Source organism: Moschus berezovskii, chromosome 13 (genome assembly GCF_049115385.1).
Source record: "Moschus berezovskii isolate FMDL1 chromosome 13, NW_MosBer_1.0, whole genome shotgun sequence".
Lineage (NCBI taxonomy): Eukaryota > Metazoa > Chordata > Mammalia > Artiodactyla > Moschidae > Moschus > Moschus berezovskii.
In genome coordinates this window covers 71736825-71759166 of record NC_142472.1, presented here as the reverse complement: position 1 = coordinate 71759166, position 22342 = coordinate 71736825, and the positions used below count along the sequence as shown (strand labels likewise).

General features: G+C 40.9%; 1 protein-coding gene across 1 annotated transcript in view; it reads left to right on the top strand.

The window, feature by feature from the left end:
• Nucleotides 1–22342, top strand: part of GTF2F2 (general transcription factor IIF subunit 2) — a 150389-nt gene that overhangs the window by 80605 nt on the left and 47442 nt on the right. The gene's annotated exons all lie outside the window — the stretch shown is intronic.

The window sequence follows — 22342 nt, the reverse complement described above, 5'->3', positions numbered from 1 at the left end:
AAGATCATGGCATCTGGTCCCATCACTTCATGGGAAATAGATGGAAAAACAGTGGAAACAGTGTCAGACTTTGTTTTTTTGGGCTCCAGAATCACTGCAGATGCTGATTGCAGCCATGAAATTAAAAGACGCTTGCTCCTTGGAAGGAAAGTTATGACCAACCTTGATAGTATATTAAAAAGCAGAGACATTACTTTGCCAACCAAGGTCCGTCTAGTCAAGGCAATGGTTTTTCCCGTGGTCATGTATGGATGTGAGAGTTGGACTGTGAAGAAAGCTGATCGCCGAAGAATCGATGCTTTTGAACTGTGGTGCTGGAGAAGACTCTTGAGAGTCCCTTGTACTGCAAGGAGATCCAAGACCAGTCCATTCTAAAGGAGATCAGTCCTGGATGTTCATTGGAGGGACTGATGCTAAAGCTGAAACTGCAATACTTTGGCCACCTCATGCGACGAGTTGACTCACTGGAAAAGACTCTGATGCTGGGAAAGGTTGGGGGCGGGAGGAGAAGGGGACGACGGAGAATGAGATGGCTGGATGGCATCACCGACTCTGTGGACATGAGTTTGAGTGTACTCCGGGAGTTGGTGATGGACAGGGAGGCCTGGCGTGCTGTGATTGATGGGGTCGCGGAGAGTCGGACACGACTGAGCAACTGAACTGAACTGAACTGAACTGAATTTTCCCATAATGAATGTGTGTCTAAAATATTATACACTGAAAAGCAAGTGTAACTAGTTACTAGAATACCATCCTTTTTTCTTAATCTACAAAGAACATTTTTAAACTATTACCTTGTTAGAGATTTGCTTTGGTGTCCCTCCTCCACACTTTTGGGCGTAGTTATTACCCTTTTGTAACTTATACTTAAAGGTTATGATTGCAAATTCTTGGTACTTCAAATTTTGTGACTTTCAAAGAGTCAACAATTTTTTAAACTTGGAAGAAATGTATTGTACTTGTTTTATAGTTTATATTGAATGTAGTTCATTCCCCCATATAGTCTTGAGTTACACATTTTTAGTTTACCTTGTACTTAACTATGTGAAATAGTAGTGAACAAAACAAATCTCTGCCCTCATGGTGCATACATTTTAGAAGGTTGTAGCTGCATTGAACTGGTAGTTGGACTTACACTTCCAATTGGCAGCCACAGCCCCTCTGAATATCCACATTGACTGAACTGGATCAGCTCTCAATTTCACATCTTTTAAACTCCCCTGCCCCGCGACTCTCAGTTAGATCGGATGTCTGTCTCTTAGGAATGAAACAGAGACAAGTTTTCTTGTCCAATAACTTTTCTAATTTCAATGCCTCCCCAGGGCAAGGGAAAGGATGACAATCAAAATGAAAATTTTTTGTAACAGTAAATAACTTTGGAACACAGGCAGATGTTCCTCTTTGTTTTTAGCCTATAAAGTTTATTATGTAATACAGGTCTTTTTGAGAATTTATCTTCTTCAAATAACTACTGAACTTGGAAAATACAAAATCTAATTACTCAGCTCTTTGCCAAAATATTTTTCTGTGGTCTTAATTTTCTTTAAAAGTTTCTAAGGATTTCTGGTGATCAGATCAGGCAAGTCACCTGCTGTGTTATGAAACAGCTGCTTTTTCCTTACCAAAGAAGACATTAAAATTGTGTAGCCTTTTGGAGTTTGCTGAATGACCAGCTATCATATAGTTCAGTTTCGTCAGTGACTTAAGGAAACAGTGTAATTCAGGAGATGATAATCATGTGAGTTTCATAAATAGATGCTATATGACATAAGTCTTGAAGGCTGAGACGAAAAAGATGGGAGTAAGAACACTTTAGACAGACAGGCAGGCGCAGAGACCTGGGAAAAACATCAGGGACCCGTGTAGGGACCTGTGTGTGGTTCTACAAGCCTGAAATGTGGGTTTTTTTTCAGTCAGAGCAAACAGAAGCTGCAGCCGTAGGGACTTCCCTGGGGGCTCAGTGGTTGGGAATCTGCCTGCCCGAGTGGGGGACGCGGGTTTGATCCCTGGCTGGGGAACTAAGATCCCACTTGCCACAAGGCAGCTGAGCCCATGCACCACAATTACTGAGCCTGCGTGCCGTAGACCCCGTGCCCTACAGCAAGAGAAGACTGCAACGTGAAGCCCTCGTACCGCTTCTAGAGAGTAGCCCCCATGCACTGCAACTGGAGAAAACTGCACAGCGACCACGAGCCTATGCACCACAATGGAGACCCAGAACAGCCAAAAAAATTTTAAATGTTTAAAAAAAAAAAATGAGGCTCCAGCCCTTTTTTGAACTCTGAACTTAAATATCCAGAAGCCTGGTTGACGTCCAGTTGATGTGTTTCAAAGATGTCAAAAACTGAATTCCCAGTCTTGCCCCCCCAAACCTGCTCTGAGCTCATGCCAAGTCTGTCCTCCCATTTTCTTAGTCCAAAAGCCCTGGTTACATTCTTGACTCCTCTCTCCCACCTCACATCCAATGTGTCAGAAAAATCTTCCTGAGTGTACCTTCCAAATATTACACATCTGCCGTCTGACCATTTCCCACGTGATCTGCCTTTGTGTCTCACCTGGGTCACAGCCAGAGCCTCCTAGCAGAGTTCCTGCTTCCACCCTTGCCCCACTGCTGTCTGCTGGCAGCACAGTAGCCAGAACAGTTCTTGTAAAACCTGTCAAGTCGTGCCATTCCGTTGCTCACCTGTCACTTGCAATGCTTCCCGTATTACTCAGAATAAAATCCAAGTCCTTGCAGCTGTCTGCAGGGATCTCCATGGTCTGCCCGCCCTTCTCTTCCTCTTCTCCCCATCTGAGCCTGCTCTCTCCCTCCCCTTGCTCACTCTGCTCCATCCACACCGATCTCCTAACAGCCCACAAGCACAGGCACACTTCCATATGAGGCCTTTGCACCGGATGGTCTTTCCTGCCTGGAGCATGCTTTCTCCAGATAGCTTCATGGCTCGCTTCTTCACCTCTTTCAAGTCTCTTCTCAAATTCTACTTTTTCAGTAAGGCCTGCCCTGACCACTCTGTTTACTTCTATGCTTGTGTGTAGCACATATTACCTAATGTAATTTAGTTACTGTATGTATTGCCAACTTTGCCCCAGTGCAGTTTAAGCTCCCATGGTTTGGTTTTTGTTTTATGTATACTTGATTTTTGTTCACTCATACGCGCACACACATACACCCTGAGTGTCTAGAATAGTTCATGACATGTAGTAGGTAGACAGGAAATATGTGTTGAGTGAATAAATGGCAGGAGAGATGATTAAAGAGTCTCTTATGCTTGTTAGACAACTTGTTAAAGAGTCATATGTGATGTGGTAAGAAGTTTGGACTTGGTGTGCTGTTGCTATTAAAGAGGCACTGAAGAATTTTGATCTGGATGGAAAGTGAAGGGACTGTGTTTTTAGAAGGGTCATTCTAGCCATGGCTTCCCAGGTGGCGCAGTGGTAAAGAATGCCTGCCAGTGCAGGAGACATAGGAGAACTGAACCTGAGTCGGGAAGATTCCCTGGAGGAGGAAATGGCAACCCACTCCAGTTTTCTTGCCTGGAAAAATCCCATGGACAGAGGAACTTGGAGGGCTCCAGTCCATGGGATTGCAAGGAGTCAGACACGACTGAGTGAGTGGGCACACACATGCACTCTGGCCACGGTGCAGAGACTGAAACGAGGGGGTGAGTGAGAGGCTGGCGTCATAGTCCAGGTACACAGCGTCGGAATGACTAAACAAGGTGGTTCTAGGGCGAAGGGAGATGAGAGACTAAGTTTGAGGATGTTTGGAGGTAGAGTCGGCAGGACTTGATAAACTCATCTCAGGCTTCCTGAGCTGTGGGACAGGGGCTTTCTCCGGGCCCAGACTGGTCGTGGTGGCTCTTGTGTCGTGGCCAAATGCATGCCCTGCTGTGTGGCTCAGCCTGGCTCTCTACCACTCTGTGAAATGTGCTCACGAAGGCAGAGGGGCAGAGACGCCCTTAGAATTTCAGTCCACTTGACAATTTATGTAAAAAGTTAAAGAAGCAAGAAGTACTTAGGAAGAGTGAGCATAGCATAGTGAAGTCGCTCAGTTGTGTCCGACTCTTTGCTACCCCATGAACTGTAGCCTACCAGGCTCCTCCATCCATAGGATTTTCCAGGCAAGAAAACTGGAGTGGGTTGCCATTTCCTTCTCCAGGGGATCTTCCCGACCCAGGGATTGAACCCGAGTCTCCCACATTGTAAGCAGATGCTTTACCATCTGAGGCACCAGGGAAGACTAGGAAGAGTACCAGTGGGTAAATTACCAAAACCGGAGAGTAATCTGAGCCTTAAGTCGTAGCTCGTGTATTTTGTTTATCATTAGTCAACATTTTCAGATTCCTTCTGTGATCACTGGAGAAGGAAATAGCAACCCACTCCAGTACTCTTGCCTGGAAAATCCCATGGACAGAGGAGCCTGGTAGGCTACCGTCCATGGGGTCGCAAAGAGTCGGACACGACTGAGCGACTTCACTTACTTACTTACTGTGATCACTAAGTTAAGACTCAGTTTTAGAAAAAAATCACTAGATACTCTTCTTGCTCTAGAGAGCTTTCCATCTTTGAACCCCATGAAAACACACAGAGAGGATTATCTAAAAATATTTATTGACAGTGCAGTGTGGGAGGAATAGAAACGTGGTGGCACTGTTGATGTGAAGTGGAAAGACAGATTGCCAGATGTGGGTGCTATCAAAGCAGAAGTGTGTGAGAGCAGAATCAGCAGCTCAGTATTTCAGATACCCTGTACTGGATATTTCACACATTGATTCAGAGTTTTTTAGGGCCTTCTTTTTTTCTTTTTTTGGCTGTTCAGTTCAGTTCAGTTCAGTCGCTCAGTCGTGTCTGACTCTCTGCGACCCCATGGATCACAGCACGCCAGGCCTCCCTGTCCATCACCAACTCCCGGATTTCACTCAAACTCATGTCCACAGAGTCGGTGATGCCATCCAGCATCTCTGTACTGCGTCTTTATTGTCCTGTGGGCTTTTCTCTAGGTTAGCGGGGGCTGCACTCAACTTGCGGTGCACAGGCTTCTCGCTGCGGTGGCCTCTCTCGTTGCACAGCGCAGGCTCTAGGGCCCTCGGGCTTCAGGAGCTGCAGCACGTGGGCTCAGTAGCTGTGGCTTCCAGGCTTAGTTGCTCAGAGGCATGTGCGACCTTCCCAGATCAGGGATCAAACCATGTCTTCTGGCTTGGCTCTACCACTGAGCCGCTTGGCAAGTCAGGCCTTCTTCTGACTGCCTACCCTTGAATGACATTCAGGAGTTTCTGATCATCTGGCTCTTGTTTCACTTCCTGGCTTCCTTTTCAGCTCATCTCCTTCACCTAGATGTCCTATAGTTACAGCGCACTAAAGTTGTTTTCCCAGATGCACTGGGCCCTTGTACATTTTATGCCTGTGTGACATGTTGCATCCTTAACCTGGAATGCCTTAGCTACCTTCTGCCAGGAGCCTTCAGAAGCAACCCAGGTGTCACTCAGAGAAACCTCGTGTCTTCCACTCCCCAGTCCAAGCAGGATCTGCCCCCGCCCTTTCCTGGCTCCCCCATTCTGTTCTTCTTCACTGGTAGTATATGAATGTCTGCTGCTGAGGTGTACATGGTTGCATCTTCAACAACATTACAAACTTCATAAGAACAGAGAATGAGAGCTTTATGTTTCTTCCTTTCCTGTCCACTCTCCCTTCCTTCTTTCCTTCTTGTATTTCAGCACTTAGCATAGTACTTTACAAATAATACATATCTAGAAGTATTTGTTGGGTTGAAATGGATTGAAATAAACAGGGAAGGCAAAACTAGGTACAGAAACATGGAAGTCAGCAGCATTCAGCTTCTTTAACTTCTGCATGTTTATGTCACTAATTCAGCTAAAAATCTTTGTCTCAAAAGTTTTTATTTTTAATTCTTTCATTGTTTGTGGGTTTTCTTCAAAAACCTGATGAGAAAAGGCTCTCCCTTTGGGAACAGAACACTGGTTGCAGAGGGGTTTCATTTCTATGCTAAGACTCCAAACAGCAGGGAGCAAGTTGTGAGTCACATTCTCTCCCGGGGAGAACTTATCCTGCTGTATCTGCCTTGTCTTGTTATGAGGGAAGCAGAAAGGACCCTCTCACTCAGTAAATCTGTATATAATTTGTGGGGAGTGTAATTCATGCCCAGAGAAGTATCTGCAAATAAAATTTTTGCCTCACGCAGTAACAGCACCAAAGCATTTTCTTTCCACCACGTTTAAACTAGTCCTTGGAGTTTTTACTTTTCTCTATATATACATTTCATAAAGATTAATTATTTTATAAATGACTTTTCTTATATATTAGGATGATGATCTTATAGCCAGGTCCCTTTATATTTAAAAAAGAAGTACAAGATGAGTTGTAAATAGGATATACTAAGTGCTAAGGTGCTTCAGTCCTGTCCAACTCTTTGCGACCCTATGGACTGTAGCCTGCCGGGCTCCTCTGTCCATGGAATTCTCCAGGCAAGAATACTGGAGTGGGTTGCCATTTCCTTCTCCAGGGGGTCTTCCCCACCTCTGGATTGAACCAGCATCTCCTGAGTCTCCTGCATTGGCAGGTAGGTTCTTTACCACTAGTGCCACCTGGGAAACCCTGTAAATAGAATGATTATATAATTAATCATTTAAAACAGGATGCTTTTTTCTTTTTAATTTATTTATTTTAATTGAAGGCTAATTACTGTACAATATTGTAGTGGTTTTTGCCATACATTGACATGAATCAGCCCCGGGTGGACATGTGTTCCCCATCCTGAACCCCCCTCCCACCTCCCTCCCCATCCAGGGCACCAGCCCTGAGTGCCCTGTCTCATGCATCGAACCTGGACTGGTGATCTATTTCACATATGGTAATACACATGTTTCAATGCTAGTCTCTCGGATCATCCCACCCTTGCTTTCTCCCAGAGTCCAAAATCCGTTCATACATCTGTGTCTCTTTTGCTGTCTCGCATATAGGGTCATTGTTACCATCTTTCTAAATTCCATAGGTGTTTTTCTTTCTGACTTACTTCACTCTGTATAATAGGCTCCAGTTTCATCCACTTCATTAGAACTGATTCCAATGCATTCTTTATAATATCTGAGTAATATTCCATTGTGTATATGTACCACAGCTTTCTTATCCATTTGTCTGCTGATGGACATCTAGGTTGCTTCCAGGTCCTGGCTATTATAAACAGTGCTGCGATGAACACTGGGGTACATGTGTCTCTTTCAATTCTGGTTTCCTCGGTGTGTTTGCCCAGGAATGGGATTGCTGGGCCATATGGCAGTTCTATTTCCAGTTTTTTAAGGAATCTGCACACTGTTCTCCATAGTGGCTGTACTAGTTTGCATTCCCACCAACAGTGTAAGAGGGTTCCCTTTTCTCCGCACCCTCTCCAGCATTTATTGTTTGTAGACTTTTTGATAGCAGCCATTCTGACTGGCGTGAGATGGTACCTCATTATGGTTTTGATTTACATTTCTCTGATAATGAGTGATGTTGAGCATCTTTTCATGTAAAATAGGATACTTTTAAGGAGGAAAGTAGGCCTAACTAGAGAGAAAGCCACACTGTGACAACAGTGTAAACTGTCCCAGATAAACTGGGATGTGAAATGACCCTTACTGTGAATAGCCTGGATAAATTAAAATGCCAACTTTAAAACAAGAATTTGAAGAGTCAAATAATGAAAGTTCTGGCAATTAGGAAACATATACCACAAAATCTAGAATGTTCAGCTGTGGCTGAACATAAGCTTGATGTGAGTCCCAGTAGCCACACAAAGTTGGACATATGCCAGTGTTCTTTTCATGTTTAAATGTATGTTTACATAATATTAATGTAAATTTGTATATAAAGTTTCTTAAACAGTAAAGTGAATAATAAACTAAAATCAGTTTTATAGAAAAAATAGTTAATTATTAATAAAAATTGATGTCATAGAAGTAACTCAGAGTTCAATAATTTTATGACCAGAGAAATAATAGTATTGGATTTTAGCTTTCTGGTGATCTTATTTGAAGCACATTTTATTGAACAGAGTTTTTGACAAATGTTGAGGTTAATGGTTAGTATACTAGTTAAATGCTTGCGTTTGTAAGTGTCAGAAAATCCAACGCCAACTCGCTTAAAAATAAAAGACATCTATTGACTCAAATGAATTGAACCCAGTGGCACTGTGCACTTTAGCTGCAGCTTTACTTAGGAGTTCTCAGTGTTATCAGTGTTTTAGCTCTGTTCTGACTTTTTGGGCCCATTTTTCTCCAGCTTGCCTGTTTTCAGACTGACCTTTCTCTTGGTAGCAAGACGGCCACTTGCAGCTCCCAGGATTATCTGCCTCTTTTCTCATTATGAAGCCCCAGGAGCTAAGTGACTTTGTCTTCAACCAACCTTTCACTTCCTTCCATGGGCCAACATGGATTCTGAGTTTATCCTGGAACCAGTAAATGTGTCAGTGAATATGGGAAGCGTGGACTAAGGCTTCAAGCCCACCTGTGGACATATATAGGAGGGAGGGTCAGTCACATCCAGAACATGTGGCTGCTGCTCCGTATGGAGGGGCCAGGGTGGGGTGGGGCCTGGAGAGGTCGTCATCAGATCAACAGCGAAACTGTTTTTACCAGAAAAAGCATCTTAGGTCAGAAACACTCATCCAGGATGTCTGCATCCTCTGTTGCTTCCTTTTGAGGAATGACCATCTCCTGTCTCGTGAGAAGGTCCAGATTTTTATTAGAAAGCAACTCTGGACCTATGAAGATGCCTTAATAGGGTGAGATGGGTGAAAGCTCGGGCTCCAGGTCCCACTGTGTAGTTTCAGAGACTGGCTTCCCCAGGGACTGGCTGGCTGATCTTCAGCGGAGTACATGGCCATTCTGTGCCTTCACTGCCTCATATTTTGTAAGATATGATAGTGGCGTTTATGTCGGGTTGTGATAATGATTAAATAGCACTATAATATATGATGTGTCTGACAGAGAGTACTCAATAAATATTAACTATTACATTTATGACTTACCTGAGTAAGTACTCCTGTCCCAGAAATATTCCCAACCCATCCTGGTTTGTCTTTAGTTCTTATGATAAAAAGAGACTTGCACACAAAGATTCTTTTTGAATTCCTGCCCTGAGGTAGATAAATTAGTTTAATCAAGTTTAAATTGGAAATAGAGCAGAAAGAGAGCTAGAGCTGAGAAAAGGAATGTGAAGTTGTTTTTTTTTTAGAGAGTTGGTGGTAATAATCCTCTTTTCAAAACAAAATCCCTAAAGTAGTGGTTTAGATGTTCCTAGATATTATCCAGATTCAGACCCAGGGATCTGAGTTCACTTTCTCTGCACAATCTTCATCTACCCTCTTCTTGCCCTCAAGGACTCCTTAATGTGCCCACCATCATGCATAGATCTGAAAGCCCTGGAGTTGTAGTGTGTAAATCTTCTACTAGATGTTCAGAATCTTTATGAAAACTATGAAGGATACTAATCTTGAAAATTTCCCAAGTTGCCTTTGGAAATCTTATCATCCCCTCCTGCAGTGATGCTGTGGCTGATGGCTCTCCTGAGGCACCCAAATGTGTGATTTTTTAAAATATGGGGCTGTAAATCTTGTTCATCAAAGATTTTTGTGAAGGACCAGGGGCCTGGAAGCCCTAAAGAGCTCACCTAAGAAGGCAGCTAGCTTGCTTGGCTGTAAGCATGCCCCGTTCTCACATCCTTTCTCCTTGAACTGCTCCTTTTTAATTATCACTTAAGAGTGAAGGATTATGTGAAAGAAGCTGGATGTCTTCACTGAAGTGTTAATACAATAATTTTAAAATGTATTAATAGATAGCTGTAGTAAACTTGCAAAAATACCAGTAGGATAGAATTACCATGAAAAGCTAGTCATGGTGTTTTATCCAGAGTTTTTTAAAAGGCCGCAACAGGTCCTCATGAGGAATGCGGTTTGGTGCAAGCAAGCTTCTTAGGGAAATTAATGGTAAACATGGTCCCTTTCCCTCTGAAAAGCCATAGCGGTGTCCCCACAGCCCTTGAGCTGTAGACTGCTCCTGAAGGCTTAGTATTTTGATGAAATAGGATTTCCAAATGGTTGTAAAAAGTTACTGGGAGTATATATGTGTATGTATCCATCCATATACATATACATAATTAAACCACTGGCATAATTAAGCAGCAAAGATTTCATATAATTTCCTTCTTTCAAGTCCTCGGATGTTTTTACCTTCAGGTTGGAGGAAGAGAGGAATATTTTTTCATCATCTGGGTACTGTTCTTTCTCCCTGAACATGGCTTGTCTTTGGGATTCCCCTCCTCTTCTGCCTGCTCTCTTGGTTCCTCAGGCTTCTAACCCCTTCTTACTCCGCTGCCATTCCAGCTCAAGTGTGCACTAGTGCAAACCCAGTCGCTTCCCGTCTTCCCTGAGGGCTCTTCTGTCCCACTGTCTGCAGTGCTCTTTCTTGCTTTCCTGCTTGCCACACTCCTGTTCGTCCTTTCAGACTCAGCTCAAATGTAAGCCTCTCTAGCCGTTTCTCCCCACACAGGATAAAAGCATCATCTCCACCAAGTTTCTGTAATGCTATACATTTGCTAGTAAACCACTAATCACATTTGGCTTTTCATTTTACTTTTACTGTTTCTGTTTACATCTCTACCAGATAGTGAGCTCCTTGAGGGCAGGGACTGTGAACTCATTCATCTTTGTTCCAGCAACTTGATGTTCAATAAAAAGCTAGTAGAGTAATTGACCAAAAGTCAGCATTTTCAAGTTAAGAATTTGCAGTATACCTTGATTAATGAACTTCTCCAGGATGACTACTCTTTTAAAAATGCATTTCGCTGTATTTAAGATTCAAATTATAGGTCCTGAGAAACAGTATTAGCATGTGGTCCTGTTTCTACAAAGCTTCACAGCTTTGCAGGATAAAAATACCTCAGTACACAATTTCTCTTTGTTCACTCACAGTTGAAAATCAACAGGGCTGAACCTTAGGCAAAACTGTGAAGTATGGAAAGTTTATCTTTATTATCCCAGCATCTCCTTTCTTCATTTCTTTTCTTCTTAGTAATACTATCTTTAGGCATCTGCTTTTTATCCTGTTCTGATCTTTTTTATTCTTTCAATTCTGAATACATTTGAAGAATGAATGGGCATAAGTCAAACTGGGCATTTGATTTTAAACCTTTTCTTACTAAATGTGAAATAATAGCCATCAGGTTACCTGTTGAAGGTATTGAGTAGGCATTCTTTTTTTTTTTTCATGAGGAAGTAAAATCATTGAAATTATACCATTTCTAGGTTGGCCCAGTACACACTTTTAGTAGTCCTTTTCATTTGTCAGGGGGACTTACATCCAGAATAACCATCTCTGCTTCCTGGCTCCAGTGGGTAGATCTGACCTGGCTGTATTTGTTGGAGATCTGTTCTGAGAATTTATCACTTGCTGCTGAATTTTGACTGCAAAAGTAGCCAAATGGTCTTAGGCAGAATTGGGACCACCTCTAGTCCATATGGTGCCGTGTACAAATTTTTAAAGGTGATCCTTCCTCAGGTGTTTTTATTTGTATCTGTCAGAAATCATGGTGATTTATGTATTTTGTTAAATAAGCCATTACTACCATCTGCCAGAAGGTTGCCGCAGTAATTAGGCAGGTCTTTGCTGTCTCTGGTGGGAGTGTGCAGAGCCACTGTGCCCACTGAACAGATGAGGCTGGGACGGAGCTCTGCTTCCTGGTTTGTGGGACGGAGCTCTGCTTCCTGGTTTGTGGGACGGAGCTCTGCTTCCTGGTTTGTGGGGAGGAGCTCTGCTTCCTGGTTTGTGGGGAGGACCTCTGCTTCCTGGTTCTCTGCAGCCTTCGTGTCCTGTTTTCCTACAACTGATCTAAAGTTTAAGTTGCTTGCCTGATCTTTGAAGGCACTGGATTTTCAACTCTTGGTTTGTGATTCCCTGAACCTTTTGAAAACAAAGGAAAGATACCACATATGCCTTTATTAGGAACAAGGCTCCCATTTAGTTCATTGAATTGGTAGGAATAATGATAATCAAGGCTTTAACTTACTACTAGAAAGAACTAGTCTAAACTTTGGGATGATCAGGCTTTAAATATTCTTAGTAGTTTGTCAATCAAAGTACAAGAAAACCAGACTCATGAACATCTTCTATATATTCTCTCTCTTGCTTGAAGAGTCTAATGCAGTTGCCATGAGATATATTGTTTTTATTTAAAAAAAAAAACACACTTGGATTTTTTTTTTTTAAAGAATCTTCAATTTATATGTAGAGGGAGAAAAGATACTGTTTACAGATTTTTAAAAAACTGCTTAGGGGAAACTATTTTAGGGACCACACACTCAAATGGCTTCGTATTAATTAGATGTTTATTTTAGTTACTTTTTTTTTGTAATTAATTTATTTTTTATTGGAGGCAAATTATTTTACAATATTATATTGGTTGGTTTTGCCATACATTGACATGAATTCGCCCCAGGTTTACATAAGTTCCCCCTCCTGAACCCCCCTCCCACCTCCCTTTATCCTCCCTCTGGGTCATCTCGTATTTTAGTTACTTTTTTTTTAAGTCTTATTTCCATATTCAGAAATGAGACTATTGACTCATAGAGAAATTGTGGTTTGCCCAAGCTCACAATTTGTAAATGACAAAGCTGTAGTTTGAACTGAGATCTAATTGATTCCAGTGTGTTAGGTGGCAAGCTGACTCTTCTGGCCTTTATTGTTTCAAAACATTGCCTGGCTTATCAGTAGGGAGAGGAAGCAGAGCTTGTTCTCTCTTTCCTCTCTTGTTCTGGGTGATCATTGCACTGATGTCCCTCGGCGTAAACTATTAATAGTATCATCAGTACCATCATTCTATTTCATTATGCAATAGGGTGACATTTGTGTATTTATATATAAGATATAAAGTGGCTTCATTGTTTCAGTTTAGATTTTTTTATCTAATTTTAGATCCTACAACTTAACACTGAACGTTGCTAGAATAACTTAATTGGATTTTAAAGTCCTGTATTATCTGTAGGAGAGAGGTAGACTATTAAGTGATTTTGTATCTATGGAGTTTATTATTTTACTTTTGTGATATTTATGTGAAATTTATACTTTGAGTAGTTTTGATTAACTAGTAGTTGAGCTATTTTAAAAATCTAGTTTTCTTTAATATACCCCAGTATTATAGTTGTCATGTACTTTATACTGATGTGTGTGTGTGTGTGTGTGAGACTTTGAAGACCACTGAATGTCTGAAACTCTCCTCTTATAATATGTTCTGTATTTGAGGAAAACTGAAAAGATGGAATTGGTAATAATAATAATGTTCACACAGAAACTTTTCAAACTAAACAATAGTAGACAGATGGGAAAAACAGGGGAGAAAGATGTAAGCTTATACAAAACAAAATATGCCAATGAATGGTATTCCCACTAAAATGCCGTTCCGTGAGGGCGAAGCTTTTTGTCCGCTTTATGCACTGATGTATCTCTAATGACTGGAAGAGTGCCTGGCACCTAGTAGGTGCACAGTGAATATTTGTGGGATGAAGAAAGGAGGGAATGAGACTTAGGTATTGTCTCCCAGGCTGCCTAGGACTGTGATCACAGTGAGACATGCTGCTACATGCCAGGTTAATTTATCTACTCTTTCACTTCCACATATTGCATAGCTTCAAAGCATTATTTATTACTCATTTGCTCAACAGCTACTTACTGAGCATCTGATGTATATACTAAGCAGTATAACATCCAGCAACCAGAGCTTATTCATTTTGGGAAGTGGATACTAAATAATAATTTAGATTATATGATTGTATATAATAAGAGAGGTTGACACGGGCAGTAAATATCAGGTTTCAGAAAATATTGATTTGGTGAAGTTAAGAGAAAGGAGTCAGAGAGTTTGCCTAGATGAAAACAGGGAGGGAGAGATTCTAAATGGAACGGCACAATGTAATTTGAGATCAGTCAATAGGAGTGTTTTAGGAAACATAGATCAGCCTGGCAGATGAGATAGAGGGCTGACTGTAGGGTGTTTCAGTGTTACACTGAACAAGCAGGTGATCAGTGAATCACTGATCGAGCGTATTTCACTCGGAGGGAGATTCCTAGGTCTCCTTCATAGCTCTGTCCTTGGCACACTCTCCTCACTTGGCCTTCAGTTGAGTTCAGTCACTCAGTCGTGTCCGACTCTTTGAGACTGCAAGGACTGCAGCACGCCAGGCTTCTCTGTCCATCACCAGCTCTCAGAGCTTGCTCAAACTCATATCCGTTGAGTCAGTGATGCCATCTAACCATCTCATCCTCTCTTGTCCCCTTCTCCTCCTGCCTTCTATCTTTCCCAGCATCAGGGTCTTTTCCAGTGAGTCAGTTCTTCACATCAGGTGGCCAAAGTATTGGAGTTTCAGCTTCAGCATCAGTCCTTGCAATGAATATTCAGGACTGATTTCCTTTAGGATGGATTGGTTTGATCTTCTTGCAGTCCAAGGGACTATCAAGAGTCTTCTCCAGCACCACAGTTCAAAAGCATCAATTCTTCGGCACTCAGCTTTCTTTATAGTCCAACTCTCACGTCCATACTTGACTACTGGAAAAACTAGGAGTCTTTGTAGCTCTTGCTTCTCTCTTTAACTCTTCCCTTCCTACATTATCTTACTGACTAATCCTATCCCCTTTAAACATTTATAACACAGGAACTCCAGAATTTGTATCTCTATCCCCAGACCTGTCTCCTGACCTTCACACCCATACATGTACAGCATTCCCCTTGATAGTCCCACTTGAATGTCTAACAGCATCCCCACTTCACAGGCCAGGAATTGGATTCTTGCTTTTTACCTACCCTCCCAGCCCTAACGCAGTCTTCCCCCAGTCTTCACCATTTCCACTCAGTTACTCGGGTAAAACACCTGGGACTTGTCCTTGAGTTCTCTTTTGGCAAGAACTTGTATAATGCAGTCCATTATCAAGGTCTGCGAGCTGTACCAACACCATTCACTGACCTGCTGCGTATAGCCACTGCTGCTTCATTGTTCTGCCTTCTTCACCTGTATTTAGGACTCACTACCTAATTGCTTCCCTGGTGGCTCAGACGGTAAAGAATGTACCTGCAATACAGGAGATCTGGGTTCAGTCCCTCAGCTGGGAAGATCCCCTGGAGGAGGGCATGGCAGCCCACTTCAGTCTTCTTACAAGGAGAATTTCATGGACAGAGGAGCCTGGCAGGGTCACAAAGAGTCAGACCCAACTGAGTGACCAACACTTTTACTTTCACCTAATTTGCAAGGCCTGTTGCAAAATGGAAGTACAGTGCCCCTTGTTCATAAATTATTTAAGAATTGCAGAATGGTAACAGCACTGCATTGTCAAGTGCAAGGCCCTTAAGTGCAGGACAAATGTGACTACACAGGGCACTTGCTAACGGAGCTGGCCTTCCCTCTGTGAGAGCAAATGCCTCTTAACTAATGGCTCCCTGCTGCCCCCTATAGACAGTTCCTCACATGGCACTCCGAGTCATCAGAGTAGGTCAGTTCATTCAGTTGCTCAATCGTGTCTGACTCTCCACGACCCCATGAATCACAGCACACCAGGCCTCCCTGTCCATCACCAACTCCCGGAGTTCACTCAAACTCATGTCCATCGAGTTGGTGATGCCATCCAGCCATCTCATCCTCTGTCGTCCCCGTCTCCTCCCGCCCCCAATCCCTCCCAGCATCAGTCTTCTTCAGTGAGTCAACTCATCGCATGAGGTGGCCAAAGTATTGGAGCTTCAGCTTTAGCATCAGTCCTTCCAGTGAACACCCAGCACTGATCTCCTTTAGAATGGACTGGTTGGATCTCCTTGCAGTCCAAGGGACTCTCAAGAGTCTTCTCCAAAACCACAGTTCAAAAGCATCAATTCTTCGGCGCTCAGCTTTCTTCACAGTCCAACTCTCACATCCATACATGACCACTGGAAAAACCATAGCCTTGACTAGACGGACCTTTGTTATTAACTCTTAGTTATGACTTATTGACAATATCCTTGTCACCTAGCATAGCACTTGCCACAGGATAATGTTCAATAATTATTTGGTGCATGAATATTTCATAGTCTTTTTAGCCTCTTACATTTTGGAAATTTTAGGTTAACAGGGTTTTTCCTTTTTCAGCTCTAATACTTTTTGTTGAAGTCTCATAAAATTGAGTTAATTTATGTTTAATTTATAGATATTCCAAAGTTAATTTTAAAATCTGAAGTTTTGTGGTTTTTTTCTTTAAAATAGCATGTCTTTGGTATGACACATTCTATATGCTCCATAGCTTGGACAGGAAATCAAAGGTGCTATTAGCTGTTGAAAGTGAACTTAATAGTATAGCATGAATAGAGTTCCCCCTCAGAATCAGTATTTTACATTGTAATACCAAAGGTTTCATAGCTCAAGCTTCACAGGTTTATGTAAAGCCATTTATTGTGTAAACGCTGAACACCTATTATGTACCAGACACCCAGGAACAAAAAGTAAGACACTTTCCCTGCACTTGAATTGCTCACTTTAGAAAACTTGTCCTCTGATATGCAACATTCTTGTGTAGTTTCAAAAGAAAAGCACTAACTCTACTTTATGAACCACGCTCTGTCTTCTAGCTCCTAAAAAGCCTAACTGCGCGTGATCCAAAACGATGCTACTGTATAGAAGAAAAACATACGCTTTATGAAGCTAACATGATTGTGAAATATTTAAAGTTAATTTACAAATCTGTTGTTTCCCAGTACTGTCTGGTACACACACCAGTTTTGGAGGGGGTGGGTGTGGTGGTAACCAAATGCTATGGTTCACAAAATTTTCAGCGCTTATTACATAATTACATTGAATGCCATATGGCATTTTATTGCAGCTCATTAAATTACTAGGGGCTTATACTTCTAGTTGAGTTATCTTTAGAGCATTTCAGTAGCGCTATTTTTTTGTAATATAAATTTAAAGTCTTTCTTTTTTGTAAAATATTCTTCAAGATTAAAATAGTTTGTAGAATACAGAACCCTGGACTTTTCCAGAAATAATCCCCATGTGGCTTTTAAGTGGTGACTAAATGACAGGGTATACACTATAGAGTTCTTCAGATATAGAAAATAGGGCTGACTACCACTGACCATGTCAGTGAAGAGATACCAAATTGTTTTTTTCAAGGACATTTGGTTTTGAAAATTATCTCTAAACATTTACATCTTTTTTCTTCCTGGAACTCCACAGATGAATGGGTTGTTTCTAATACTTTTCCAAACAGCTATTGCTGAATTCTTTTTAAAAGTTTGTGACTTAAAAAAATTTTTTTGCTTAGTTTTAATGAATGAATCTTTCTGATTATATTACACATGATACCTGTATCCATACCTCATGCACAAAGTTTATTGGGAACATAATTTAGCCTACTCTTTAACTTGTTTTCCCTCATGAATGCCTGTTTTTGAGTTATGTGGTAGCTCCTCCAGATACCATCAAGAAGAGTGGGTCCTTTACCCTTTCGCAGGATGGCCACAGAGTATTGTATTTTGTGAAATCTTCTGATTATTTTATATAGTTCTTCACTTCCCTCTTAGCAACTATCATTTTGTTGTGTTGATTGTGTTACTGTCAGCTGCAGCCTCTCTCTCCGATCTGATTTAGTGTTTTTAATTTCCTGTGAGCTTGGAAACCAGTGTTAAAATTCTGTTAGGATGAATGATATGTGTAAAAGAAGACCAAATCGACTGTGAGTGAAGGTCTCACGGGCTCACCTATGAGTCAAGTGCCCAGAGCTGTCCTATTTGGCCTTGTGACATCTGTTTTGGTTGCTGAGATGCTCTTTTTGCTTCTTTGCTGCTACTGGTTAGGACAGATGTCATTCTGTTTAGTTAATCCCAAAACAGAAAAATATGTAGAATATCTCATTTTGGAACCCTTCCTTTGGTCACTTGGTCCTTTGTACACTGTACTATCTATCTGAAGCTCAGATATATAATAAAGTATTGCTAATTAAATTTCCTGACATCTTTCCAAGTGCTTTGCCATGAGACTGAGTCATACAGTTTAATGAACTCAAAAAGCTGTTGATTTCCAAAGCTTGTTTCTCTATTGTTTAATCAGATTTCTCTCATGGATGAAGCTTGCAGTTTCAAAATCAGTCAAGCATTGACAGCATAGCAAGATACTCTGCAGTTAAGGCCAGTGTACCTTCAGTAAATCTGCAACATGCATAATGGGGTATATACTTTGTCAGGCATTGTCCTGGGTAGGAGGCCTAAAATGAAAAAGGAAAACAGGGTTTCTGTGTCTAAGAGGCTTATGTGGTACCCAGTCACTCCCAAACTTTTTACCGGTATATACAGATCACCTGGCAACTTTGTTAAAAAATGTTGATTCCGGGGCCCAGTGTCCAGAGTTCTTGTCTCAGTAGGTCTTGAGTTGGGAGTACAAATACGCATCATTAATAGGCAACCCGATGATTCTGATCAGAATCATTTTGACAAACACATTTTGACAAATCTAGTCTGGCTGATAAGGAGTTCTTCACAAGGAGGTGTGTACAGTCTTCAGATGATGTGTAGGCAAAACAATATGTTTCTGTGTTTAATCTGATCAATATTTCATCTGTAATCTATCTCAAGAGTCTTATTTTTTAAATCACTGGCCTGTGCTTCTACTTTGTACCTTTATGTTGAGATAAAATTACTGGAAATGATGATTAAGTCTAAGTAGGGTGATTTCTTGTCTGTTGAACTTAACCACCAATTAATCCTTTCCATGAGAATGACATTGACCTATGACAAGCTGTCTCCTAGAGATAAGCTGTTAGAGTGCTAGAGTACAGACAAAGCATTTCTACCCAACTGCTTCTTTAGAAATCAAGTGTCGTGATCAGGTGGAATGCATCTTGAAGTGTATGTGAGAAATTGGATCAGTAGTTGCCTTCAGAGAGAGGATCTGGATGTCTGGGAGAGACTTTTTTTTTTTAGTTGAAGTATAGTTGATTTACAGTGTTGTGTTTCAGGTATACAGCATGGTGATTCAGGTTTTATATATATATAATATATATACACACACATGTTATATGTAGTATAGTTGATTTACAGTGCCATGTTGCAGGTGTACAGCATGGTGATTCAGATTTTATATATATATAATATATACACACACACACATGTTATATGTAGTATAGTTGATTTACAGTGCCATGTTGCAGGTGTACAGCATGGTGATTCAGGTTTTATATATATATAATATATTCACACACACATGTTATATGTAGTATAGTTGATTTACAGTATCATGTTGCAGGTGTACAGCATGGTGATTCAGATTTTATATATATATATAATATATACACACACATGTTATATATAGTATAGCTGATTTACAGTGTCATGTTTCAGGTGTACAGCACAGTGATTCGGATTACATGTATGTGATATATATGATACATGTTATGCATACACACATTTTTATATATATAGTATAATTGATTTACAGTATCGTGTTTCAGGTGTACAGCATGATGTTTCAGATTTTATGTGTGTATATATATACTTACACACATGTTCAGTTCAGTTCAGTCGCTCAGTCGTGTCCGACTCTTTGCGACCCTGTCAATCACAGCACGCCAGGCCTCCCTGTCCATCACCAACTCCCGGAGTTCACTCAAACTCATGTCCATCGAGTAGGTGATGCCATCCAGCCATCTCATTCTCTATCGTCCCCTTCTCCTCCTGACCCCAACCTTTCCCAGCATCAGAGTCTCTTCCAGTGAGTCAGCTCGTCGCATGAGGTGGCCAAAGTTTTGGAGTTTGTTACATATACGTATATTCCTTTTCAGAGTCTTTTCCCTTATAGGTTATTACGAAACGTTGGATACAGTTCCCTGTTCTATACCATAGGTTTTCGTTGTTGTTTTGTTTTATATGTAGTAGTTTGTATATGTTAACCTCATCCTCATAGTTTGTCCCTCCCTCCACCCACACCCTTTCCCCTTTGGCAACCATAAGTTTGTTTTCTGTCTGTGTGTCTCTTTCTGTTTGGTAAATAAGTTCATTTGTATCATGTTTTTAGATTCCACAGATAGGTAGTACATATGATGTATGTCTTTTTCTGTCTGAGCTACTTAGTGTGATAAATTCTAGATCCATCCATGTGGCCGCAAGTGGCATTGTTTCATTTTTTATGGCTGAGTAATATACTCACTGGAAAAGACTCTGATGCTGGGAAAAGTTGGGGGCGGGAGGAGAAGGGGACGACAGATAATGAGATGGCTGGATGGCATCACCGACTCTGTGGACATGAGTTTGAGTGAACTCTGGGAGTTGGTGATGGACAGGGAGGCCTGGCGTGCTGTGATTCATGGGGTCGCAGAGAGTCGGACGCGACTGAACTGAACTGAACTGAATATTTCATTGTGTATATATACCACATCTTCCTGATCTACTCATCTCTTGATGGACACTTAGGTTCCTTTTTAACCTGTGTCTCAGTTATTATAAATAGTGCTGCAGTGAACATTGGAGTGCATGTATCTTTTGAATTAAGAGTTTTCTCAGAATGTATGCCCCGGACTGGGATTGCAGGATGATATGGTAACTCTATTTTTAGTTTTTTAAAGATCCTCCATACTGTTCTCTATAGTGGCTGCACCAATTTATATTCCCACCAACAGTGTAGGAGGATTCCCTTTTTTCTACACCCTCTCCAGCATTCATTATTTGTAGACTGTTTAATGATGGCCACTCTGACTGGTATGAAGTGATACTGCTTGGTAGTTTTGATTTGCATTTCTCTAATAATTAGCAATGTTGAGCACATTTTCATGTGCCCATTGCCCATCTGTATTTCTTCTTTGGAGAAATATCTGTTTAGTTGTTCTGCCCATTTCTTAATTGAGTTGTTTTTTTTTTAATTAAGTTGTATGAGCTGTTTGCAATAATCCCTTGATCATCACATCATTTGCAGATATATTCTCCCAGTCTGTAGGTTGTCTTTTTGTTTTGCTTATAGTTTCCTTTTCTATGCAAAAGCTTTTAAATTGAATTATTACTATGTCCCTGAAAATGTTTTTCTTAACTCTTACCTGCTGTGTCTTCCATGTCAATTTTAGAACAATTTTTTTACAAATTCAAAAAATTCCAATAAATTTTTATTTTAAACCTATAAAATTATTTGGGAAAAATTAGCTTCTTTAGCATATTTAATCTTCCCACTCAGAAACACAGTAGTTCTCTCCATTTATTCAAGCCTTCTTTATACTTTCAGTAACAATGTGTAATTTTCTTTATATAGAGTTGAACATTTTTGGTAAGGGTTGCCCTGTGTGTTTATATTTTTGCTGCTATTGTAACCTCTTTTCCCTTAAAAAATATGTGGCTGGAATATAAGAAAGCTACTTTTGTGTATTTGTACTCTTTCTAGTCTGTCATTGTTCAGTTGTTTCTGTTTTTTTAAAGTATATAGTTATATTGCCTGCAAATGTATACTGACATTTAAAAAATATTTCATTAGCTTTATATACGGAGAAGGCAATGGTACCCCACTTCAGTACTCTTGCCTGGAAAATCCCATGGACGGAGGAGCCTGGTAGGCTGCAGTCCATGGGGTCGCGAAGAGTTGGACAGGACTGAGCGACTTCACTTTCACTTTTCACTTTCACGCTTTGGAGAAGGAAATGGCAACCCACTCCAGTGTTCTTGCCTGGAGAATCCCAGGGACGGGGGAGCCTGGTGGGCTGCTGTCTATGGGGTCGCACAGAGTCAGACACGACTGAAGCGATTAAGCAGCAGCAGCAGCAGCTTTATGTAAAATAATAAAATTTCTATGTTCTTAAATTCCTAATATTATTGATCAGAAATAGACAATAACTTTTTAAAAAAGATTCCGTTTTAATTTATTGATTCCTCTAAGGGGAAGAAAGAATTCAGCACGGAGGAACCTAGGTTGTAAGCCTGGGTGATTTTTCTGAAACAGGTATCACATGGTTTCACAAGTATGTGCATATGTGAAAACTCATCAAATTGTACACTTCAAGTACCTGCAGTCTATTGTATGTCAGTTACACCTCAATAAAAATTGTTTTAAAAACAGTATCACAAAACCTTTGCTTGAGTTAGGTTTCTTCACTGATAATCTTGCCTTCATTTGCTTTCATTGACAGTTCCTATTATAGTTTTTGCTAATGAACTTTCAAGGAGTGCAGTTCAGTAGTTACCATGGTCCCTGACAGGTAATAGACACTCTGAATGTATTAGGTGGAATGTAATTGAGTAACATTAGATTGCTTTTCCTTTAGTACGGTGCTTAAAGCACTTGCCTTGCAGAGAGAACCACCAGGCTCCAGTG